Source organism: Hipposideros armiger, unplaced genomic scaffold (assembly GCF_001890085.2).
Source record: "Hipposideros armiger isolate ML-2016 unplaced genomic scaffold, ASM189008v1 scaffold_320, whole genome shotgun sequence".
NCBI lineage: Eukaryota > Metazoa > Chordata > Mammalia > Chiroptera > Hipposideridae > Hipposideros > Hipposideros armiger.
In genome coordinates, this window is record NW_017731670.1 from 1,568,765 (window position 1) to 1,595,962 (window position 27,198).

The following is a 27,198-nucleotide window of genomic DNA, read 5'->3' on the forward strand; positions in this document are numbered from 1 at the left end:
CTTTAGCATAGAAAAGGTATAGCTATACCCTGGAGCATAAGAATTATGAGGAAGTAAAACCCTGATACTAATGGAACAATGGTTAAACTGCCTGGTATAATAAGGGGCATGCTGTAAAATAAAGTGAGACACTTCTTGAAAAAGCGCTCCTGTGTCTCCGCGCGTTTTTTCCTCACCAACTCTGCCTCCACCTGAGGGAACCCCTGGACCTGCGGAGTCTCCCGCACTGCACATCATATGTCATCAGGAAAATACAAATTAAAACAATGAGATACAACTGCACACCCATGAGAATGGCCAAACCCACAACGCCGACCCCACCAAATGCTGGAGAGGATGAAGAGCAACAGGAACTCTCACTCATTGCTGGTGGGAATGCAAAATGGTAAGACCAGCATGGAGGACAGGTTAACAGTTTCTCACACTCTTAACACGCCCAGCAATTGTGCTCCTCAGTATTGATCCGAAGAAGGCGAAAACTTATGTCTACACGAAAACCTCACCATAGATGTTTATAGCAGCTTCATTCATAACTGTGAAAACTTGGAAGCAACCAAGATGCCCTTCCATAAGTGAACGGATAAATAAACTGTGCTACACTTAGAGGAATATTATTCAGCACTAAAAAGAAATGAGCTAATAAAACATTGAGGAAACTTAAATGCATATTGCTACGTGAAAAATGCCTAGCTGAAAGTGCTGTATACTGTGTGATTCCAATTAAATGACACTCTGAAAAAGGCGAAACTATGGAAACAATAAAAAGATCAGTGGTTGTCAGAGATTACGGGGGAGGGAGGGATCAATAGGCAGAGCACAGAGGATTTTTATGGCAGTGAAACTACTTTGTATGATACTACAATGGTGAATATATGTCATTATACATTTGTCAAAACTCACAGAATACACAACATCCAGAATTAACTGCAATGTAAATTATGGACTTTGGGGGATAATGAAGTTTTAGTGTAGGTTCATTTATTTTAACAAATGTACTCCTCTGATGGGGGATGATGATAATGAGGGAGGCTACCTACACACGTGTGAGGCCAGGGGGCATATGGGAAATCCCTGGACCGCCACCAAATTTTATATTGAACCTGAAACTGCTCTAAAAAATGAGTCTGTTTTACATCCAAAAAAAACCCCCAAAAATCATGCAAAGAACAGTAATTGCCAAAATGGAAAATGGTCATAGATATTCACACAGTCAAACTTGTCACTAAATATGCCACATCAATAAAAACATTTCTATATGTATAAAATAAATATTTTGTATATTATATACATTTGATTAAAAAAAGATATTGACTTTCTACTTGATCAAAACCATTATTTTCCCTAGAAAAACAAAATGAATTGTAAATGATCCAAAAAAAAGGAAATTAAATTAAGAAAAAAAAAAGGAAAAAAAGGAAACAGGGCTCCTTGGAGAAATGCCTGGCTCCAGGGCTGGAGAAGCAAAAGTACAAGATGATCTTAAAACATCTTATTTTGCCAGAAAGGAAGGCACTGCTCCAAGGATGATAGGGGCATGTCAGATGGAAACAGTGTCCACCCTGAAGTGTTCTGAGTGGTCAAAGATGAAAAAAATGTGAGTGAGTTATTGCAACCCATTAAATAAAAATGCATATAATTAGTACATCCTGATATGCATAAAAATTAGTTAATTAATTAAAAGTTAGCTGGGAATAGGATATTTACATAGTGTTAATGTATCTCCTTGAAGATAATTATTAATTACAAAGGGAAAAAGAATAACTTTACAGGGAAGAAGACCAGCAGACACCACCTTAATTAAGCATCACCTGAGAGGATACAAGGAGAAAAGCACAGCCTCACTTCTGTAATATTCCTCCCAAAGATGCATGCTCTAAAGCTAATCATGAAAAAAAACATCAAACAAAACCAAACTAATTGACTACTAAGCAACTGCCCTATAATCCTTAAAATGTCAAGGTTATGAAGTCAAAGAAAGATTGAGAAACTGTATCAGAATGAATGAACATGGCCAAAGAGACATAGCAGCTAAATTCAAAACCTGACTCTAACTGGATCCTTTTGTTATAAAGAACATCATTGTAACACCTGACAAAAACGAACAGAATCTGAGAATTAGATGGAGTAATATATCAGTGTTAATTTCCTGATTTTGATTGCTGTGTTGTGATTAGGAAGAAGAATGTCCTTATTTTTAAGAAACGCACGCTCAAGTATTTGAGAGGAAATGGGCAATTTTCTTTCAGATGGCTTAGGAAAAAATAGGCATTTGTACTTTGCTTAAAACTTTTCATAAGTTGAAGGTTGTTTCAAAATAAAAAGTACTTTGAAAAAAATCGATAGATTGGGATCATGATTCTGAAATTTCAAAAGTATAAGATTATTTATAATTTACTTGGTTAAGTTAATAACATTCTAATAATACTATGTTTTAAGTCAACAAACATCCTATAATCCACCTGGGTGAAAGCATGGACAAGGTAGTAAGAAAATATTTGAAAAAGAAGAATAATACACACAACTTGTATTACTTAAGATTATAAAATTATTAGAAATATACAATAAATTAAAACAATGTAGCATTTTCCCAAATAAACAGATTAATAAAACTGAAGAAAAAGTCCAAAAGATGAAGGCACACGTTAGCATTTTATACATAATAATGAACACATTTAAAATTAATATGGAAAGATGGGCTCTTCAATACTGCTACATACTGCCTTATCTTATACTTCACAACAAAACAAGCTCTGGGTCAAACAAAAACTTAATTGTAAAAAACTCAAAACATAAAGGTATCTACAAATATATAGGTTAATATGTATATAATTTGGTGTCACAGAATCTAACCTTGATGTCAAAGAAAGAAACCATAAAGATCTACATTCCCATAAACAAAATAGACATGAGATTACAAATTAGATAAATCTCAAACAGGTAATTCAATTGACAAAAAAAATATATTTTTAAATGTTTAAATTATTGGTAACCAAATTTTTGCAAATTTAGTCAAAGACAAAGAAAATTATACCTATTGGATTGGCAAATATTAAAAAGAATATAATGTCCAGTATTGAAAGGGGCATAAAGAATTTTTGCAAGAGGAATTACATATGGCCACTAACATTAGGAAGAATACATTGAAAATACATATTAAAAGGATTTAAAATGTGCATATCCCTCACCAAAAAAAGTTCCGCATCAAGAATCTACCCTAAGGAAATAAACAACTCTGCAATGTATCTGCAATGTTCATTGTTGATAACAGGGGGGGAAAAATTGAAACAATAAATAAATCAAGGAATTAGGTGTTAAATTATGTGATTAAAACAACAAAATAATAATTGTGCCATCTAATATTTCACCTGTAAATATGAGAAATAAATATATGACAGTGCATAAATAGGCCATTTTTGTATTTAAAAGTGTGTGGGTGTGTATATACATACACACTTTCAAATCAATATACACACACTCTAAGAGGGAGAGAGAATTAAAGAGTCAGAGGAAAAAAATGGATGGATAAAAGAAGTTATCTCAGAACGATAGGATTTTAGAGGTTTCCTTTCTATCTGCACAACTACTTCTTTGCTAATTGTTATACAATAAGCATGTATTTATTTCAAAAATAAAAGCTATAAAAAGTTGTGAGGAAAACTTAATGTGAACGTTAATAGGGAGGTAGAAACTTTACAAAAAAAGTTTAAAATAAATCATATAAAGGATGGAGTTAATTTGATTTTTCATATTGTACACTCTCTTCATTTTGTATTACAATGTTTGCTATCGGATTTACATGTAGCAGAGCTCTTAGTTACAAAACAATTGTATAACTGATAGAGAGCCAACATTGTAGCTTTAAAATTGCAAGTCATTGTTGCAAGCAATCTGCTACCAATTTTCACATTACTGTGTAGTGTATGATATATAACTAAGCAACCAAAAGAATTATAATAACATTTGTATTAGATATATATTTTCTGAGAGAATTTAAGCCCATAAAATGATAAAAGATGAGTTATTAATTTTATAAAGAGAATGATTGTTTCCATAAAATTAGAAATTCTTATATGATTCAGATAATTAAGCAAGATAGGAAAACATTCTTTTTAAATGCAAATAGATTACTTAGAGAATTGAGTTGAACTATCATATCAAGAACTATTTTAAATAATTTTAATTAGTGAACTTTTAAATGATTGCCTAATTCTATAGTCTTAAAATGAAAAAAGACCATATAAAAAAATAAATAACCAGAAAAAAATTTTAATTTATTTTCTACTGCCATAAACTCTTTTGGACATTTACAGGATATTTAAATTCAATGACATGAATGACTAAAACAAATATAATTTGTGCAGCCACAGGGAATAACTTGTCACATGGAAGAATATGTCCAAATGTAATACCTAATACAAAAACAGGAATAAGTTTCTATAAACAAGCAAATAACACAAAGTACTAATACCCAATAATGGGTTCTCAAGGTCGTCAGTTTGTGCTCATATGAAGTTTTAATTGTACAATTGTAAGAGCATATATTGATATCGCTGAATGTGAACATTGAATTAAAATTGACAGGTAAAATGTTCAATCCATAGTAACAAGAGGATTTATGCTATGAATAAGTCCAAAAACATAACTGTAGACTTCAAAATAAACACTAGACTTTCTTATATCTTTATTAAAGTGCATTAGACTCATTTCAACTATATATTTTAAAGTGATATACTTTTTGTGCTTAAACTATTCCTGCACCCATTTGATCACATTGAATTCCAGAAGGTACGATTATTATTTACAGTCATATATATCCCCACCCCTCATGTTCAATCTTGATTCCCACATGTTCTGAAGTGATATCCAATTGAGGAATAAACACATTGTTTTGCTTGTAACTTCTCACGTTGCTTTTACCAGGCAAAGTCTCAGCATTATACTTGATGGATGTGTGCTTTGTTATCAAAGGCAACATTTTCTCAACTGAAATAGTCACTTAGAACTGGGAAAGCAAAAAGAATGTGAGTTAGTGAAAATAACTCAAGCAGCAGAATAAACTGCTCCTTGATGTCCTGTTTTCCCTTTGGCCCTTCAATGCCACCTATGAATGTTGGGTTATCATTGAAAGAACAGAATGAAATCGTCCCAATGAAGTGCCGCATGGTCTACATCCACTTCCTCATTTAATCCTTCTCTGCTATGAGGAAAATATGGTTATTTCCATTTTACAGATGAAAAATGAGGCTAAGAGGGATAAGGAGCATACCTGAGGTTATACAGTTCATAAGTTTGGAGGATAGAATGCATAACTCGGGCATTTATCTTTGCTTTCTCCCTTGCTGATATAATTCAGTCCAGTCTCTTGGCTTAAATGCCATTTGTATGCCAACAACTTCCAAATCTATATCTATACTGTATCTACATCTATCTATATCTATCTATATCTATATCTATATATCATCTATATCTATATCTATCTATATCTATATCTATATCTATATCTATCTATATCTATCTATATCTATACCTATATCTATATCTATCAAGTCTGGACTTCTCCCTGTGTTCTGGATTCCTTTGTCTAACTGCATATAAGACATCCCTACTTGGATTCCTAAATACTACTAAAAGTCCACATGTCCAAAATTGAACTACTGATAGTCACCTCCCAAAACCTGTTCTACCCTCAGCCTCCTTCACTACAGTTGATGGCAACTTTATCCTTCCATTTTCTCATGCCAAAAACTTTGGAGTCATCCGAGACTCAACTTTCAGAAGCTACTTTCAATCTACAAGCAAATTCTGTAGGCTGTACTGTCAAAATGTTTCAAGAATTCAACTACTTTTTTTTACCACTCCTATATTACCACCCTCGTAAAAGACATTATCACTGTTCATCTAGATTATTATAATAATGTTGTAACTGGTCCTCTCACTTAAAAACCTGTTTTCGCTATACTTTACTATTGATCCAACAACCAGAATTATCCTTTTAAAATGTCAGATTATATCATTTTTCTAATCACAACCCTTCAAGGGATTCACCTTAATCAGAATAAAAACCAAAGTCCTTACCTAAGGGCCTGTAAGGTTGACATGATCTGTACCACTTACTTCTATGACCTCATCTCTCTCTCACCACCTGCCCCACCCCGCACCCTCTCCCCTCCAGCTCCAGCCTTTGTTCCTTCCTTGCTGTCCACACCAGGGTTGCACTCACTATAGGAATTTTGTTTTGACCGTTCCTTCCACCTGAAGAGTTCTTCTCCCAGATACACACATGACTTCTCCTTTAACTCCCTCAAGTCTTTTTCAACTGTCTTCTTAGTGAGACCATCCAATTTTGAATTTAAATATTTTTCCTCCCCAACATCCTCCACACTCCTTCTCTGCTGTATTGTTTTCTCCAGGGCACTTATCATCTTTGAATACATTATACAAATTACAGAGGGTGCCAAAAAACACATACACACATTTTAAGAAAGAAAAAAAATGTATTAAAATTGTAATACTCAATATATACTGATAAAAGGTGAATACTAGTCACGTTTGACTTCTGCAATTACAAGAGGTGCTCAAGGTGTTTACCATCAGTGTAATTTTAATACAGTTATTTTCCTTCCTTAAAATGAAAGGCAATGAACCTTTATTGAGCTCATCCTATATCAACATAGTGGGCACTACTTAGCAACATATTGATGCTCAAAGAGGTTAGTTAACTTAACTTAGATCACAAAATGGCCAGAAACAGATTGGATGAGAAACCATCCCTCTCTGATTCTAAAGTTCACTCAGGCAATTCAGAAAGCAATGCCTTTTCTCTGCTATAGGTCAAAGCAAAGTTTTGGAGCTAAATGAGAAAGATAACCTGGTTTAAAAAAAAAGAAAAAAAAAGATTGTCATACTATACTACATACTAGTTCAGAAAAAGTCATGCCTTTATTTGCCTGAATACCCCATTCCAGAGCACCAATAAGTGATAAACTCCTTCTCTTCTTTAGAGGCTGTGTTACAGTATCACTAATCATCACCAGGCAGCATTTGCTACCCTGACTTTGCAAACCTACCAGCAGAGGCAGAGAGGGAAATCTTTCAGTAGCATAGCAACAAACCACTGAGGAAGACCACCAGAGTGGTCCATCAGTCCTCCAAACAGGGCTAAGCTCTCAATCTGCTTGATATTAGGAATACTGAGCCACAAGTCCTCCTGTCTTAGTCCATTCAGGCTGCTATAACAAAGTACCACAGACTGGGCAGTTTATAAACAACAGACATTTCTCACAGTCTGGAGGCTGCTGGCAGTCTGAGATCAGGGTGCCAGATTGGTTCAGTGAGGGCCCTCTTCTGAGCCACAGGCTTCTCTTGGTGTCCTTACATGGCAGCAGAAGAGGCGAGGGAGCTGTCTGGAGCCTCTTTTTTATAAAGGCACTAATCCCAGTCATAAGGGCTCTGTCTTCATGACTTCATCTCCCCCCCCAGATCCCCAATTCCTAATGTCATTACATTGGGCATTGGGATTTCAATATATGAATTTTGGGGGACACAAACACTCAGACCATAGCACCTCCCTTTCATGGAGTTAGATAGGGTGAGGGAAACAGATGGCACAGGGCTGCAAAAGCTCAGAGTGACATCGGAGAGTGCAGCCTTGGGCCTGGGGCAGGGCAGGGAGGGAATCAGGGACAATAAAATATCCAATTCTAGGGTCAACCTAGTGATTGAGAAGCTGGAATCATGAACCATCACACAGATGAAGAGTTGGCTTGAGGAGGTGCCGAGAGCAGGAAGCAGAAACTCAGCCACTCAGATAAGGCTCAGGAGCCCATCCCCTGTCAAAGTATCTGTTTACAAGGAACCCAGCAGATAGCCTTCTACTAACTGGACAACAACAAAATAAGAATGGGGCCTCAGAAGCCTAGCAGAAATCAAATTATCACTAACTTGTTGCATCCCCCAATTCCAGAGCTCTTTAAGAACCTATTTCATGTCCTTGTGCTCTCAGGAAGGAAGGTGGGATCTTACTATAGGTTTAATCATAGCTATAATATAACTATTGCTCCATTGACATTGGCTTTGAGACAGAACTACAGAAGCCAGGGATTAGGAGGGGCCAACTAAGGGTGAACATAGTTTTTATATTCATTATACTTTAAGTGTTTGTTTGCAAACCTGACAAGTCGTAAGCAACTGTGAGAAAAAAAACCTAATTGGCAAAAGATTATAAGTATTCAAAACATATAAATAATAGTCATAATGGCTCTTGAAAGAAAGTTATCTCTGCTAATGGAAAAGAAAAAAGGATAGAGGATGGGAAGAATGTGGACAGGGCCAAGTACAAGATAGAAAAGAAAAGGAGAAAAGAATAATAAACAGGATAATAGCAGAAAGCAGAAATAGACAAAGAGAAAAAAGAAACACCTCTGCCCTTTCTTTTATAACCATCTGTGAACCACTGGATTTTGCTGCTTCACATGGCTGAGGCCATAGGATAGGAAAGGGGTGTTCTCAGAGTTCCATCATTGTGGCCATAGAGATCTATCCATTCAGCATGATGTTCATTTACCTTCCTGATGATGATGTCACAAAACAGATGACTGTTAAGGATAGAACAAATCTACAAAACAGATAGATGATAGATAGACAGATAGATAGATAGATAGATAGATAGATACATAGATATATAGATACATAGATAGATTCATTCCAATAATACAGTGTTAAATTCTGAGTAACCAAGTTCCCCAAGTGAAAAAAAAATTTAACGTACTTCCTATACATTGTTAGCAGTAAAATATACAGATTTCAGTCCTTTGATATTTCAAACTACATGCTTAGATAAACTGATGTGTTAATGGAAATACAGTGCTTGGGCTTCGCGATCCCTTTCTGTGAAGTTCATGGGTTTATTATTGCCAAGATAAATACATTGAGTCGAATCAACCATAATAATCACTAATAGTGAATATTTAATTTATTTACACACCCTCCTGTGTCAGGCTCTGAGCCAAGCACTTTACATACATTTTTCTTTACTCCCTGCAATGCTCTAAAAGCAGAGCTATTCTTATCTTCCTTTATGAGTAAGGAAATTGAGGCATAGAAAGCCTCAATAACTTTGATGGAAAGCTGGAATTCACATATAGGACCCTCTAACTGTAAGACCTATGCTTTGAATCACTCCACTGCTGACTGCGCTATAGGATGCTGCCAACGGCTCTGATGTACTCAACAGTATTCTATCTTCATATCGGGCTTAATAATATATTAAATGCTTTGTACACTTTGACTCATTTAATCCTTACAACTACTCTATGAAACAGGCAACGATATGCTGTCTTTCCCATTTTAAAGGTAAATATACTGAGATTCAGCCAGGGTAAGCAGCTACCACCAATCATTAGGACATAACAAAGTTAGAACTTCTATGTATTGGGTTGTCGGAAAAGTCATGATGCATTTTTGCAACAAAAAACATAGAAAAACATATCATGACTTTTCCAACAGCCCAATACATCACCTAACTGGAAGTCCAGTGCCCTATCCACTGCATCAAGCTCTTTCCCACCTACTTCTTCTAGGCACAAGCACCATTTGTCTTCATACTTCTAAATTACTTGTTGAGGAAAAAAAAAAAAAAAGAATCAGTGAAGAGATATAATACTTGTCAATTGCCTCAAATTACCGCACCCTCCCACCGCCTGCCATCTCATTAGATTTAAATAGTAATCCCTATAGAACAGGGAGCTGTAAATTTGCCTAGTTTGCACTTGACAAAGAAGATTTTTGCTGAAAGCATTGCTTGAAGGACCAGAATTTAACCATATACCATGGCGTTACTATAATTATTGGGAGAATGTTAAATGTAAGCATTTGAAATCACCCTTTAATCACAATTAGCTTTCAAAACAAATGGGTTTTCAAGATCCTCCACATGTTCTGATTTTGCTTGATAAACATTGAACCAAAAACCAAGGAAAACTTTTGCTCACTTTGCAGTTTCCTCCTTAGGTGCCCCTTGTCTCCTGCATCTTATGGTGAGATCTTCTTTCCAATGTATCTGTTTAGCAGTTCCGGAGGACATCTCTGATGAAGCTATTCATATGTGAATGTCTTAGGACCTCTCCACTGCTACATCCCAGGATCCCCGCCCACGTCAGACTTCCCGTTTCCTGTTGCTTCTTTTTGTTAGGTCCTGCACCCTCATCCTCCTCAACACCACTCACTCCACCCCTTGTGGACCTGCTCCAGCAAATCTGACTTCAAAGTGAGCTGTTGCTTCCTCAATCCTCCTTCCTGGTGCCCCCACAAAACATAAACATGCAGGCCCTTTTCCTTTCAAGGGTTTTACTGCTGATCACAGAAGGGAAAATAAAGAATGGGAGACAGAACGAACCATGGAGAAGTTACACAACATAAAGTGTCACTCTCATTTCATATCTAAAGCTCTCAATTTCCCTCTGAGGTGACAAACTGAAGCCTCCATGTGCCTCTGCTATACCAAGTATAGCAATCATTCTGGAAATATTACCAACAAAATCCCACTGATCCCTTCAGTCCACTGGCATCTGTGCTGCCTGAGGATTGCTCCTTCTCCAGTCCAATTCAAATAGCCCTTTCATCACTTCTGGTCAGGGCACTGGGCCTTCTACTTAGCCTGCCCCCTGCGCTTGCCCAGCGTTTTGTGTGCTACCAGTAAGAATACTGCTCTAGGCTGCATGTTTGTGTCCCCTCAGATCCATGTGTTGAAAGCTAGGCCCCAATGTGATGATACCTGGAGGTGGAATTTTTGGGGGTGATTAGGTCATAAGGATGGAGTCTTCATGAATGAGATTAGGGCCTTTATAAAAGAACCCCAGGGAGGTTCCTTCCCCCTTCTGCTGTGTCCGGTGAGAAGACAGCTGTCTATGAACCAGGAAGTAGGGCCTCACCAGACACCGACTCTGTTGACCTTGGTTTTCCCAGTCTCCAGAAGTAGGAGAAATTGTTTTCTGTTGTTTAAGCTGCCCCGTCTATAGCATTTTTTGTTAATAACAGCCTGAGTGGACTGACAAGTACTATATCATAAATACCTCCTTTCTTACATTCCTTTCAATGTTTGCACGTTCCCTTCTCTTTCTCTTCAGTCAGTGATACAGCTATCACGTTGCTAGCAGACAACAGCTTGGGAACAAGGTGTGAGGATGACCATTTTAGATCCGATAAGCCCCTCTCCTCCCTGGGTTCCCTGTTCCGATATGTCCCACATCCCAGTGCAACCTGGGCATGGAGATGCCACAGATGCACCCTCTCTGTGCACAGCTCAGACTAACCCCTCTGCCTTTGATGGTGACCTTCCTCATTACTGCCACTGCTGCTTTCTCCTTATCCTTTTCTCAGGGACAACAAGTTCCTTTCTATCTTCTTGCCCATGGGATGGGCAGATCATCTGATATTTTTAGGTTCAGGCCTTCCCACTTGACCCACCACCTCAGCCCAGGACTTCTCTAGACATCTGGAGGCCACAGTTCCCTGAGGAAGTACTAATCAATGCCCGCCAGAGTCCTGGCAGTGGGCAAAATCCCTGTGGATCTTTTCCTCAGTAATGGTCCCTTTCTCTAGACTGAGAAGTGCCGTTTCAAAAATTTAAATTAAACAGAAGATCCATGGATGGATAAATGATTGATAGATAGATAGATAGATAGATAGATAGATAGATAGATAGATAGACCGACCAAAAAGTAAATATGTTTCTTTGCCTCAGAGGCAAATTTGTATACCCAAATAAATTTGTAACCCCCAAGCAGATGGATATTTAATCAGAGTCCCACTGCATGCCCCCAACTCCCCTCCCCCAAGCACTTCATATCACAAATAGTTTAGACATGGGCGGATTGTCAGAGAAGCAGTTTGACTGGGACGGGGGTGGGGTAGGGGGGGGAGATGTCAATGCAGGAAGAGGATGAGAGACTGTTATGAAAAAAGAAGGATAAATACTGCCAGAGAGTCAAGTGCAACAATTCTTCACTCTCATTTTCTCCTTTCCATCTGTAGCACAATCCATAAATAATCAAGTACTTTCTTACAGAGAATGACTGTTACATGGAAAGGAACTTAAAAAAGCATTTGTTATAGACATTATGCATTGCAAACTTTGTTTTATTCTATTTATTATAATCAGGTCAACAGAGAGCTGCTACCTTGGCCAGTGGGTAACATTTTATTTTATAGAATCATTTTTTCTTGTGATTGTGTGTCATGAGATTTACCTGATGCTGTCAAAGCTGGGGTACTGGGACGTATTAAGAATAAAGCCCTTTTGTTCAAAGAACTAAAGCAATTCTGCCTTTCCAATGTTTTTCTGTTTTGTTTTGTTTTGTTGCTTTTTGTTGTTGTTATTTTTGGGGTTTTTTTATTTTTTTTTTATTTTTATGATCTGGGTTAGAATTGGCAAAGATAAAACAACAGAAGCCCTTGTCATGTTCACTAAACCTTGGCCAAAGGAAACCTCCCCTCCAAGAACAGTCAGAATCAATACATTTTCCTGAAACATTTTGTCAGAGTGGTAATTACGAGGGTATCTTCAAGGCTGTATGCATTTGAACATTTCCTCATGAAAAAGGTCAGTGTGGGGCTGGCCAAGTGGTGTGTTGGTTAAGAGTTGCCTTGATACACCAACGCTAAGTAGCAGGGCCCCGGTTCGGATCCCACATGAGGGCCAGTGACATTGTGCCCTCTACAGCTAAGATGCTGAACAACAGCTCCACCTGGAGCTGGGCTGCTGTGAGTTGCTGGCGACGGCGTAAGCTGCAGCGGGGCTACAGTGGGCTGCCATAAGCTACCGTGAGCGGCCAGCAGCCGGCATGAGCCGCCGTGAGCGGCTGTCGGGTGGCCGGTGAGTGATCTGCCTCACCCGGGAAGAGTGCAGTGATAATACCAACATGAGCCAGTGAAGCAACGTCCTCCACAACTAGACTGAAGAACAAAAGGACAACTTCTCTGTTCCCCTGCCCCAATTCCCCAATAAAACCTTTAAAAAAAAAAAAGGTCAGTGTGCTAATAAAGGTATAGGACTTTTAGTTTTCATTTGGTGTACTGACTTTCTCTTCTCATGGAACTCAAAGACAAGTTTACCTGATGTCCTTATAGCAACCCTGGTTCTACTGCTTTACAACAAAATCACTAGTGCATATATGTGTGTGTGTGCGTGTGCATGTATGTGTGTGTGTGTGTGTGTGTGTGTGTGTGTGTGTGTACTAGAGAGAGAGAGAGACAGAGAGAGACAATGTGTTTGAGCACTGGCCTGTGCATCTAAAGTGTTTTATTATTCATCTTTATTTTTGGTAACATCATTTACATTACAAAAACAATAAACTGGCATAAGTTTCAAACACACAAACTTGCTAATAGTATTCTAAAAAAGGACAATGGCAGGATCAGAGAGAATACCCCTTGCTCCAAATATAATTTTACATTTTCAAATATGATTTACTTTCTGGATTGCAGCCAGGCAATTACCATTCACAAATAGTTCAAGTGGGAGAAATGAAGTGATTGCTCCTCGCCCCATAATTTGGAATTGCAGCTAACAGCTTTTACGTATCAACTTTTCTGCCATTCTTTTTTAGAAAATACAATAAAATCTTACTATTAATGCATTTCAAGCCTTATTTTCAGCACTGCTGACGCTTAAGACAAAACTGTGTAAGTGGCTCCCTCTGGTGCTGCTGCTAGTATTAGGTTTTTGGTTTTTTTTATTCACAACCATAGATGTAAACCAGATTATCTAGGAAAGCTAAGGAGATGTCCACAGAACCTATACTACTAGAAATGTCTTTTGGTATAGAAGTCCACTTGGAATAAGATTAGATGAGGATGATATTTTTTTGTGTTATGAGAAAGGACATAAATTCTTCCTTGGCCTTTTTTCTTCACCTCACATACACCAAAGGGAACTGCAAAAGGTAAAAGGAAAGTCACGCTCACTAAACCTTGGCCTGAGTCCCCCATTCTTGTTGTTGAAAATGTTAATACCCCAAGAAACTACTTCAGTCCTCCTAACTTCCCCATGGCCATCAGTCCCCAGCCCGGGACTCCACTTTCATCTGTGTTCTACACAGCAGAGATGAGAGTAAAAGTGAGGTCCCAAAACACCTGTTGCAAGAGACCACTGAAGGGACCAGAACAGCATCTCTGTACAGCAGTTAGGAGGAAGCTGGCAAAATCTTCTTCATGACTGCCATCCATAGTCGTCTCCAATGAGCACTCTTCAATACAAGCCCTGCCCACAGACAGCCAATTTAGGCTCTGAGGGCAGTCACCACATTGGAAAGCCTCAGTGATTAGTCCAAGGCAATCTACAGGCTCTTCCATGTTGACCTTGTCTTCCTTCCTGCCCAAGAGGCAGCACATCCTCCCTGATATATTCCTCTAACACACAAGCATAGCCTCCACCACCAGCCAGAATGTTAATGCATTATCACTCTGTACACTGAGAAAACAAGTGACCATATGCAGCCTATGCCAGTGGAGCTGTAACTGTGAAGAACAATGGCTCTGAGTCAACAACAGAATTAAACTACTCCCTCTTGTGAAGCTCTTCTGAATATTTTAAGTGTTGCCTTGAAAGTGTGGGATTATGTGCAAGCATAAACATTAGCTTAATGCAATTTTTTGGTTCAAAATATGCCACAGTTTAAAAATCAGAATTGAAATGCAGAAAATAACTTTGGGATAAATTTAATTTTTTTCAAGTGTGATTAAAACATGATTGAAGAGGCACACTTTATGTATAATTAAAGTTGCTTTGTAATTAAGAGATTTAAGCATGTATAGAAAATGATACAGCTTAGTTTGGAGATTTTACAAAGGCGCCTATTAAACACTCTCTCCCTAGCAAGCCTATGACTCAAATGTTTTCACATTCTGATGCTGATAGAGATCTTGAATTTTTTTTCAAGCTGCCAATTTCACCATTTCTGAATGCTTTATCCTTCTTTCATGTGTTAGTGAAATAAAAACAGCCCTCTCTTTCTTGCATTAGCCAAAACAGGAGTATAGAACACACTCGATCTTAATTTCAAAGGCTCCAGGAGAAAAAAGGATTCCCAGAATCTTTGAGACAGAGTTTGACTTATCTTTCTCTTCTCCACTGTGTCTAGCACCACGTGTGACCTAGTACATAAAAACTGTGTGATAAACAGCTATGACGGAATGACCAGAGCGTGGTTTTGTATAAGCGTGGAAGGTTATCATGGAAATAAAAACACTTTTGGACATTCTTTATGTGCCAGGCAAAGGTGCTATCATACATTACTTCATTTAATTCCACAACAGCCCTAAGGTTGACATTATCAGCTGTACTGAGCAGATACATAAACTAAATCAAAGAAAGAATGAAGGCTACACAGAATCACACATTTTAATACTAATGTAGCAACAGGATCACCATTTGGGCTAAAGAATAAGGCAGAACAAGTTTGCATTCTCAGTCCTGTTCACTTTTTTAGCCCCTTTCCACACCCCAGCTCCTCAGTCCCCCACCCTCCCACCCCCACCCCAGGGACTGCCTCTTGATCTCCCTGCAGGGTCTCAAAGCTTCCGTCTGGTAAACACCTGGCTGGAACCCAGGTTTTGTCTCACTGGCAATGGTCCTGGTTTAAACTGATTTTCCTGGCCTTCCCTACCAATATCTATCTATTTTACGTTTCATTTATTTTAGCTGAGTATCACATGGGTTAGGAAAAATTCATACAAATGTACTTGTACTAGAATGTGGGTTGTTGATATACATAGTTAGAAGGTTTTTGCAATAGTCCCATGGCGCAAATTTTTAATTTGGGTTTTGGTTTTAGATACAGAAAAGGAACCATGGAAGAGACTGCAGGGATCAGGAGGAATGGATGTGGGGGTAAAGAAAGAGTATTCATGAGGATAAGAAAAAAAAATATGCTGGATTTATTTTCCTGGTGGCCAAGAACACATTTCCTAATGTCTTCCCCTTTTCTCATCTAAGCAGTGTATGTAATATGAATAACCTATAACCTTTCTAAGAAAAGTAGTTGTTTCTTCTCATGCTTTCTCATATCTCACATTCACCTACAACTTTCAATTAAATCAGACAAATCGATGGATGAATGGATGGAAGGACAGATAGATAGAAGACAGACAGATACACATACATATATAGAGAGAGGGTGCCAAAAAAATGTATACACATTTCAAGAAAGGAAAAAGCTGTATTAAAATTGTAATAATATATACCGATAATAAAAGATGAATACAAGTCAGGTGTGTACTTTTTTTTTGGCATCCACAGTATATTACTGTTTTGCAAGCTTGAGTATAGCAGGAGATTTCAAGGATATTTCAAACTTAAAGCTACTCTATATCCCCCTGATAGACTATCCCATTCCAGTGATTGTGCCTTCCTTCTGTCCTATAGCATCACTTTTTCTTTTCAGGGTTGCATGGTAGAAGGGCCCCATCAGGAGAGGTGGTTTTGTGGAGCCTCATGCTTCTTTAGAGTTTCAGAGAAGACTGGTGAGGGAATGACATTCTAAATCGAATCCCAGGACTATTCCCAGTGTATTTCTGACTGGCAGAGTCATAATGAACCAATTTGTGAGAAATTATGACCATGTTTATGGGGTTCTATAGAAAACACGCTCATGCTCCTCTGATTCTCCCTGTTCCCTGGGTGCTGGTTATTCTAGCCACTGATTCCCAAAATGAGCTGCTATTTTTACAGAGAGTGGATTCAAGGAGAGTCAAGAGGGACATATTGATTTCATGTGTAATTTGGTAGAAATAGAGGGATATATCTCACTTGAAACTGCACCTCTTAGACCTTAAAAAATGTTACAATGTTTTAAGTGATGAGGTTGACCCCTGGGTGTGAAAAGACAGATGAACATCAGCTAGAGCCTTTCTCCCTTAAGCAAATGAGACATTTTGATGACAAGTGTCCTGTAATCAGCGGATCTGAAAGAACTGACTGAAGTACTATACTGAAAGGCAGGATGGCAAAGACGCTAGGTTTTGGGAGATGGAGTTTTGGGTACTTCCCTGGAGGAGGCACTTATTTGGGCAGGCTACAATAAGAAGAATCTCCTCGTTTGATGACAGTCAATCAAATGATCTCAAACTGATTTGGTATCAACCAATTACATTAGTAGACATGTACTCAGAAAGTTACATTTTCCATTTTAAATAATTTAATTTGTTTTCTGGAAGATATGAGTTTTTTTCTGATATGAGTAATATGAATCAGTTTTTTCCGAGGACCGGTTTACCTCAAGGAAAATATATAACTGATATTTCTGATCTGCAGAGGTCCTAAGCCAAACTACTCAACACATAATGAGATGTATATTTTCAATAAGCATTCTTTTTTTCCTACAGTGGTATTTCTCAATGTGGATTGCTTTATTTATCTATTATTTTTACTTTTGAAAAAGTCTAGAATGATCAATTACCTCTGCTACATATCTTATTCTTAATTTGTATTGCTTTTATTCAAGTCATGCTTTGCTCCCTCTTCTCCATTTATTCACATCATAACATCCTTCAAGTAGCATGTTTTTCACTAAAGCGTCCTAAAAGTAAAACTCCATTCTCTATTCTGGCAGTTATTGCCTGAACTTCTAAACTAATAATCTATAATCACAAGTACGTATCATATATGGTGCTGATACATGTATTAATGTCCTGTATGTAAAATTGACACATGAAAGCATGATGTAAAGATCGGGATATTCAGGTCCAAGCTCTATGACTGTATAAACTGAGCAAGTCATGTCTCATCTCAGCCTCCGTTTTGTCACCAGCAAACTGAGGAGGTTGACCTATAATTGTCTAAAAACATCATTATGACCCTTTCAAGGTCTCATCTGAAAATATCATTGGTTATTTATTGAAACATTTTTAAATGAATTAATCCTTTTTGCATCATGTTTTACAGATCATCTAGAATCAAAAATTGTGATTTCCCCCTTTAGTCATAAAAATGTGATTGCAATATGAATATATAATCTCAACACCCTCTTTAATGGTTTGAGACTCTAAGCCATTAAATAATATTCTCCATCTTAAATATCAGTATCTTGAATACTTTTCTTATGGACAAAGTGACCTAAGCAGAGGATGAAACTAATATAACGAATTTTTCAGTAAAATTCTACTTACTTGTAGAAATATCATATCTCTAACTTACACATTCCTATACATTAACTGTATTAAAAGAGAGCTTCAGGAATACATAGTCAAAAAAAAAATGAAGACACGCTCTATAAATCAACTCACTTTGTGGCAAAATAGGTAGGTGAGGGAGAACACAGTGTTTTTTGTGGTGACTGGCGGTACAATGAAAGAAAGGCCAGTGGTATACCTCTGGAGAGGTTGTTATTCATCAGAAAGTTTAAGCACCCAGCTTTCTGACCACTTAAGAGCAGTGGCAATTTTCCAATACAATACAGAGAAGGAACACCGTTGTCTATGGAATTGCACAGTAAGAACTGTCAAGATATAGCCACACACAGTAGTATCTGACTGATCCAACCCAAGATCCTTTTATTCATATATATATTTTTTAAATCAGTGGTATGTGGCTGAGTCATGATAAAACAAAAAATAAGAAAACTTCATTTTTACCTGCCAATTTTCTCTTACTTTTTATTAATTCATGACTCTCCTTTTAAGCCGAACATTTATATGCAGTGGTAGTTAATTCCTTGTGGAAGTTTTCTTGGTTCTTAACAGAAAGTGCATTTTCCCCTTTCCTCTTCCCACTTTTTGCATCCTTTATTTGGCTTTGATTTGGTCAGTAATCTTTCTCATCCAATATTTGGGAAGAAGGGTCCTAGATCTTAACTGCTCTGTTGAATTTTCTACACTGCTTACGGTTCTTTAAAGAACAAATATATATGTGTAAGCCCCCCAAAAACTGTAAAATCTCAAATCTATACAATATACAATACATCTTAAAACTAAATAATATATTATGTACTTTAAGCTTACTAATTTAAAGTAACACCTCTATAATATTACACATTTATATAAAACGAGCTTAAATTTATATAATTATAAACATTGTCTATTACTGATTATCTCCCCAAACAGTTCTGAGAGTCAAAAGACACATTTAATTTCAACGAGTGCAACTATACATTTTAAACATGGAAACCAAGGCCCAGAGAGATGAAGTGAATTACAGGAAATGACATTGATAGTTATTAGAAGAGCCTGCTCTACAGACATAGGTCTCTCGATTACTGGTCTTACGCTTTTTTCCTCCCACCATTATCCATTTGGAAGATTAGCTACATTTTACATATGCAAACTGGGAGAGTGAGTAGAGAATAAAAAGGCATAGAATCAGATTCTAATTATACTAAGAATTATGTAGTCATCTCTCTTATACAAATGCTTTGAGATTAATTTAAATAGTTGATTAATTAATAACCATTATTGCATTACCTTGTTTAAAAAATATGGACACATGTATCATTAAAGATGCCATATCATTGACTCTGATACACTTTCTTTTTTAACCTTTAACATCTCTGAAATCAATATGCATTTGATAATTCCTTAGAGCCAAGCAGTGGTGGAGGCATAGTTGCCATTACCTTTGTGGAAAAACTGGGTGTATTCCTGTTGCCATGACCAGAAAACCACCACTCCCGACATTTCAGAACAGTTTAGGAAGGGAATATAAAATCTGGTTGTTGTCTGAAAATGTTAAACTGTCACATTCTAGTAAGATCAACAAAACACCTGCATTAAACCTTTCAGAATGTATTAGCTGCTTGGAATGAATTCCTGAAGGGTCATGGAACACTCTTAAGAAATGGTGCATCACCAACATATATAGACTGCTGTCCGGAAAAACATAGGTATGCATGGCTATTATTTAAAAAAAGTTTTTTACTCAGAAGAGTGAGAACCTAAATAGGGCATTTTTTTGAATTCTTAAACCAATGTATTTAATATTATACTTTTTATACATATATAAGATTGATATAAAAGTCTACATCGATTCAAATCTAAATGGTTGTTATGAAAGTGTAAAATAAAAATTCTAAGTGGTAGAAAGCATTGTGTAATGATTTAATTTGGGGTGTTTCTTCTCTCTAAAGCCTACATAAAATAAGGATGCATCCTATAATCAGCGGTTCCTTAGTTTTGGGGGTAAATGTGGTATATTAAATATGGAATTAAATACTTTATTCCATGAGAGAGGCTTCAGGAACTTGCAACACCTAAGGCCAATGCTGTGAACTATAATTATTTCACAATGGAATATTTTTAGCATGGCATACCACTACCTTGGTAAAAGTGCAAGAAACTGTCCAGGTCCAGATGAGAGAAGGTCAGAGAAGCTTAGAAAACACACTCCCCTGGCAGTCTTCATTTGATACAAGAAGCCCACTAAAATGTGGAACTATTTTAAACCCAATCTCACTATGTTTCCACTTTCAAATATACCTTCTATTAAAACGGAAAGGAGAAGCATCTGTTTCTGACCCTAAACACAGATGGAGCTACTAATTATCATTTTAAGTGTGATTAAAAAATCAGTTCCCCTGGGGGACAAGCCAGGGTCAAAGGGGGTTCTGGTGTGAAGGCTTCAGGCATGGAGCCCAAACAAAGAGCACTGGGTAGGTGGAAAGCTGATACACACCGCAAATGTGTTCTAAAACGCTGATAATAAACCGAAGAGATAGCTAATGACGGTCACAAAATGTGCCTTGAAACAAAGGAAGAGCTTTGGTGTTAAAGCTTATTTGCCCCTTTATATTGGTAGGAATTAGGTAGGAATGAAATTACTGAAATTCTAAAATTAGAGAGAAAAGAAATGAAAATCAATTGCTATCTGATTATAGAGCAAAATATGTATAATGAATTCAGCTTATTTAAACTTTCCCTAACTTCCCTGCCTTAGTTTCCCATCTGTCTGCAAATTATAACATGTATCTCCATCAAAATGACTCAAGGACCACTGGTACCTCCTTCCCCTGGAATCCTACTGCACCTGTTGACAGCAGCATAATTCGGCAGTTTACTGCACACAATACCGTCTAGTTTCTGAACATACATTCACTCAGGAAAATGACATTTATTGAGTGATGTATGACAGCATTCATTTGTTTGTACATGCATATATACATATACATATATATTCTTCCTTCATCCAAAAATAATTTGAAGCAGCTTGTGATAAAATTACCAAAAAATCAAATCAAAGCAAATTTTAAGTTAAAAAATGAATTCAAATAATGAAGCCTGGTAAAAAGAGATGGTTAAGGACCCCTTTTTCAATTGAACACAAAATTGGCTCTGTGCTTCCATGAAGTCAGACAAAAGAATGAAAATAAAGCTTTCCTTGTTTTTTTTGTTTTGTTTTGTTTTTTAAAAAAGAATCATAGATCCCTCCCTTAGATCCTAAAAGTAAACAGTTACCAAAAGCAGAGGGGTAAATTTAATTTGGGCATAACCAATATCAAGTCCTTCTTCATGATAGTAATTGGCAAAAGGGTTCAGTCATTTCTGACATTATTCCTGAATTATGATTGTAAGATCATGTGACAAACACAGATGATCTATTTAGTAAGGAAGACATGTTCTGGTTTATGGTTGTTACATGACATAGGTGTAAGTTGAAAAGGTAAGATTTTGTATTTCAACATCCAATGTAGCATAATTTAGTGTTTGTAATTATTCTATTCTGGGCCCATTTCTACATTATCTGATTTTCTAGGCATTATTTAAAAATATATATATATCTCTGGAACATTATGAAAGTAATCATTCTACACCAGAAACATGCAGCCTGGCATGTATATAGTTTATGTCCACGGATTCAAAGACCATTTAATTCTTGTGTATGAGTGTGTGCATTTAATTCTAATATAGGCATTCCATATTATAAGTTTGAGGAGGACAGGATATGATGTTTATGGCACACCCTATCAGGTACCCTTAGGTTACAGCTATTGCCTCCTTCCTCCCAGTTAACAAGAGCTTTGATTTAGTTTAAGTGTGATATTGTTATGTCCACAGAAAAAGCAGACCCCTCCTCCAGGCCAGGGGAAGGACCATGATTGATCAAAACCAATCATGCAATGCATTTCTCTTTGCCAGTGATTAGTTTAGGAGTGGGATGTGTCATAGGTTTAATCAATCAGGCCTAAAGGAAAGTCAGCTGAGAGCTTCTGGGAAAATTTTCTTTTCATTACCATGAGAAAAAGACTGCCCCTCTTCATTTTGCTTTTAGTGGAACTATTTGAAGGGGTGATGTCTGGCTCTGTGGTGGCCAACCATACTGTCTATCTTCTTTCCAAGATGGGGAGCCAAGAGAATTTTAGCAAAGCTGTCCCAGAGCCCTGACATCCTTGAACTGCCAAGTTCAAAGGCCAGCATACCTCAAGATCCTTGTTCTGCAAGATAATGAAATCATTTACTATTTAGGCTTATAATTAGGTTTTCTGTTATTTGGAAGCAAAACTCTCTTACTAAACAGCATATTTTATATTTCTATATTCTACACAGAACTGAGCAAAGCTGGCATACAACAAACTCATAGAGAATGAAAGATAAGGGTAAGAAATTAAAACAATATATCTTTGTAATCAATCAGACAAGATCATTGGCCATCACAGGAATGTTGACATAGCTTTGTAAAGTAGAATTTTTTCCATGGTATCCAACAGTACTATTTTACCATACTGAGGTCAATAGTTGGGCAACCTAATTTAAAGTTCCTATAGCCCATGAGAACACATCGGTACAAGAAACCATTATTTTACTTAATGTCATCACTAGCATGTGCTATCTTTCTAAATATGAGCATTAGAAAGGAGCATTAAAACAACAGATCTGCATTTTTATCTGCTTTGACAACATCTCTCATGATTGACCACTGTCTAATTCTCAAGTATTAATAGCAAACGTTATTGCTTTACTAAATAGACCAGAGGAGATGGGGTACTGTCTGACAAAAAAAAAAAAAGAAAACGTTAGGAACAGCAAGAAGCCTTCATCCTGCCCAGTTATTTTCCAAGTAAAATATCATCTGTAGGGGGAAAAAAAATCACAGTATTATCATAGTTATTTTATCAATATTTATCATGTGAAAAAATTATATATACTCTTTTATGGCTATTTATTTTTTTCTCTTTTTAAAAGTATTTAGGTGGATTTTATATATTCATTTATTCTATCATAGTGGCAAACACTTCCAGTTTTCATATCCACTTGAGCGCACATCCATTTCACATTCTTTTTTCACAGGTTCTGATTTTCCCAAGGTAGTGGTATGCCACACTAAAAATATATTTCCCAACTACTTAGAAATAAGCATTTGACAGAGTTCTGGAAGTGATGTAAGAATGGAAGTCTACAGGGAGAATATCCACATCACACAAAAAAACCAAAATGCTCAAGGAAAAGGCTTGCTCGGTCCTTTCCTGTCTTTCTTTTTCTTTTTTTTCTTCTTTATTATTTTTTTTTAAACAATTTCATAGAGTTCTCTACCATTTATTAAGCAAAAAACCAACAGGTCCTCACCAGCAATGAAATGCAAAGAAAAAGGGGAAGTAGGAAACAGGGAATTGCCTTCCGACTCTGGAGTAACTGTTGTCAACTAAGGATTATTTTACATCTAAGGGACATTTGGCAATGTGTAGAATATCTGTGGTTGTCATTCTTGAATGGGTGAGTGGGGTGTGCTACCAGCACCTAATGAGTAGAGGCCAGGACAGGGAGTTGCTAAACATCCTCCAATGTACAGGATACTCTCCCATGACAAAGACGTATCTGGCCCAATATGATGATAGCGCTAAAACTGAGAAATCCTGACCTAGAGTACTCTTTGTTATCTTTTTTTTTTTTTTTTTGGGGGGGGGGGGGGGGATAGAAAGCAGACATGATACCAGAGGCACAGCAGCAACCTTATCACCAATGAGAAGTAAAGTACCAAGATGGTAGAAGAAGCCTGATTTTTTTATTAAATGTTTAAACACTGTCTTCTCCTGAGCAAGATACATAAACCCTTATTTGCTTAATCCACTGTTAGCCGGGCTTTCTGTTGCCTCAGAGCCAAATGTATTTCTAATAAAACATTTATTGTTCATTTATGGTATACTTTAAGCTCAGATACAGGGCTCAGAATTCTAAATGAAATGATACATCAGATATGGTTGTTGACCTCTGGGAGCTAACTATCCACACTATCCAGTGAAGAGAGCCAACCATCAGGAAAGGTGGGCTACTCCTGGTATAAATCATGTGTTGTGGGAGCTCAGTGTAAGGATACAGGAAGCAAGCAGAGGATGGAGGGAAGAACACTCAAAGGAAGCAAAATGTTCTCTGCTCCTATGATTGGTGTGGGAGTGGGGCAGTGGGGAGGGGAGTGAAGAGTAATCCACGAAGAAATATTAGCATAAGCAAATCATAGAAGCCTGAAGTGGTGTGGACTATGAGGGGAAATAGTCAAAGTCTTGTGAATGGAACAATGAGTAAATGAGGGAGACGTCCCAGGTGGAAGACGTTTTAATCTAAAAAAGGAAAGTTGGAGAATAAATTGTAAAAAAAACGGTTGAATGCCTTCAGTGTTCTGGACTTTAGCATCCAAGCTATAAGGAACCATTGGCCATTGTTAATAAGAGATCTGCAAAACCAGACCTGTTTTTATAAATAAATAAATAAATAAATAAATAAATAAATAAATAAATAAATAAATAAATGTGATGACCTGGACTTGGGTGAATCCCTCTATAAATAATCAAAATATAACTGAGGAATCATCAAAATTCAAATAGGAATCATCCCATTTATAATCTAATAAAATGGAAGTAGACATCAAACTTTACTTCAAAATACTTTCAAATGTGGCAAGTGTACTGTTGAACTATTATGGTTTTAAGTCTTACTGTAAATTCCAATTGTGTTTTGCTCACAAAAGCTACAAATGAGTATTTGTTAGGTAATTCATAAAATAATTCCTTTGTGTAGAAAAAAAAAATTCTAGAAATCAACTATTACTCTGCTTTGCTAAAAAATGCTAAAATGATTTGTTTCAACACATGGAAACCCAGAGAGGTATGTATCAAAGATACCTAAATCTGTATTAATATCAACCCACAAGAAGTTGTCAGTAACATTAAAATGTATGTAGAAAAAAAATTTTAACTCAGAGAGCTTAGGTTTATATCTGTATTCTCTAGTTACAGTTATTTAGTTGTAAAAAAGAAAAAAAAAATCCTAAAAACGAATTTAAGGAAATTCAAAGGAAGATGGAGATCCTGCCACCGGATAGCCATGTGGAAATAATAAAAGTGAAGTAAAATATGAGAAGTTCAGGGTTGAAGGAGACTTTCAAAAGTCTGGGAAAGTCACCCAGCCAGGCAAAGAGTCATCAAGGCTTCAAACACTCTACCTGCAGCAAATGGAGTTCTCAGCCTGCCTTCTGTGAGTTTATATTTCACCTGTAATTTCAAAACAATCTAGACATTCATATTTGAAAACACGCTTTACTTAAATATAAAAGGAAATATTCATCAAATGAAACCTCACTCAGGGAATAAAAGATAAGACTGACAGAGAGTACTTTGGGGATGGAAGAAGGGAGGCTCTGGAAAAGAGGGGAGCTAAACAGGGCTCTTTGCTCCACGCTGCAGGAACTGTATATATAGTCTCCTGAAAGATGGACCCCCTCAGTTTCTTTTTATGCTAAGAGGATTGGAAACACTAACTGTAGAATAGCAGGCTTACAGAAAACAGTTACTTCTTTTAATCACACCAAGGAATCAGAAGGCCTGAGTAATGATTAACTTCCACTTGTCCTGTGAATCACTCAATCACCCAGCAGCGCAGATAGGCTGAGATTCATTCTCTGCCAAGGGCACAGTAAACAATGTTTTTGTACTTAACGCTTAATATTTTAAATACGCTCATGGCCCTTGCTTCTGAGCTCATTTCAAAAAGCTAGTGTTCTGCTAGGTTGTAATGGCTGATTGAAATGCCAAGGCATTTTTATAGGTTTTACACTCGAGCGCATGTACACCAGTGATATTTTTATATCTGTGATTCTAATTGTAATTAAGCACAATTAATTACTGAGAAATATATTATGACCCTGTAATTTTCATGTACAGCATGAGAATTTATTTCAGCGAAAGTAGTCCACTGTAGTTTCAGTGTAAAAAGAAGAAAAACGAGTATATTAAGGACCTGTAAAAATGCAGAGTAACAGACACAAGGTTAGCTAGCTGTCTGAATTCATGTTTCCTACGTCCTACCTGTGTCACTATGGTGCTAGAGATGAAAAAAAGAAATAGTATAATGCCTTTGTGGAGGCCAACTGCTCCTGATTTTAGAATAATCGCAAATGAATAAAATTTCAGACATATAACTTCCCTCATAAGACACTAACAACCTCATCTGAAATAAATTATTCCCAATTCAAAAATCTCGACCTAAATAATTTTAAATTCACTGGAGGTGGTGTTTCATGTCTACTCACAAAGCATTGTGCTGGACAGTCAGGAGCCAGGGGAGAGCGTTTGGAATGTTTGGATTACCTTCTCTTCCCAGGGGTGCAGGGGGTGGGGTGGGGGTGTTATTGCCCAAAAATGTATAACCTATCTGCTGCTCATCATGGGGTATCTAGGGAGTGACATCTTGACTTGAACCACGCAGATCTGAAAACCACTTGGACGGAAATGTGGGGAAGAGCAACTTTCTTATCCCTGTCAAACTAAGAGGCGGAACCGGCCCCTGAAGTAGCCGGAGGACCTGGGGAGAACAGGAAGCTGAAGGCAGCTGTCTACGCTCCGCCCGGGCTGCAGGCAAGGTTTTTCTTCTGGAGGCTGCATTGTTCCTCCATCTGTTCGCCTTGGTATTTCCCAGGAAACCCTCCCCGCTCTCTCTTTTCCTTATTTCTTTGGTACCTCTCTGCCGATGGTTCGGAGCTTGGTCTCGGTGGTACCCGGGCACAGCTCTAGGGTGAAAAGCTGCAGTGACTGGGGCGCCGCTCTAAGGCGTTGGAGGCGACTGCACTCATCCGCCTGAGCTCGGGCAGCGTGAGCGCCTTACTCTCGCTTTCTCCCTTTTCTCCGGGTTTCTCCAGCTCGGACGGGCTCTCCTGGCCTCCCGTCCCCGAATCCGGCTCGCCTTTCTCGCGGTCTCTTCTCACACCAGCTCCGGCGCTTGGCATAGGTC

General features: G+C 37.4%; 1 protein-coding gene across 1 annotated transcript in view; it reads right to left on the bottom strand.

The window, feature by feature from the left end:
- The window catches only part of NLGN1 (neuroligin 1), a 904,313-nt gene extending 877,194 nt beyond the window's left edge, over positions 1-27,119 (bottom strand). The window contains exon 1 of the mRNA XM_019660522.1: positions 26,928-27,119. The gene's annotated coding sequence lies outside the window, so the exon portion shown is untranslated. The remainder of the gene's footprint in view (positions 1-26,927) is intronic.
- Positions 27,120-27,198: the final 79 nt, after the last annotated feature.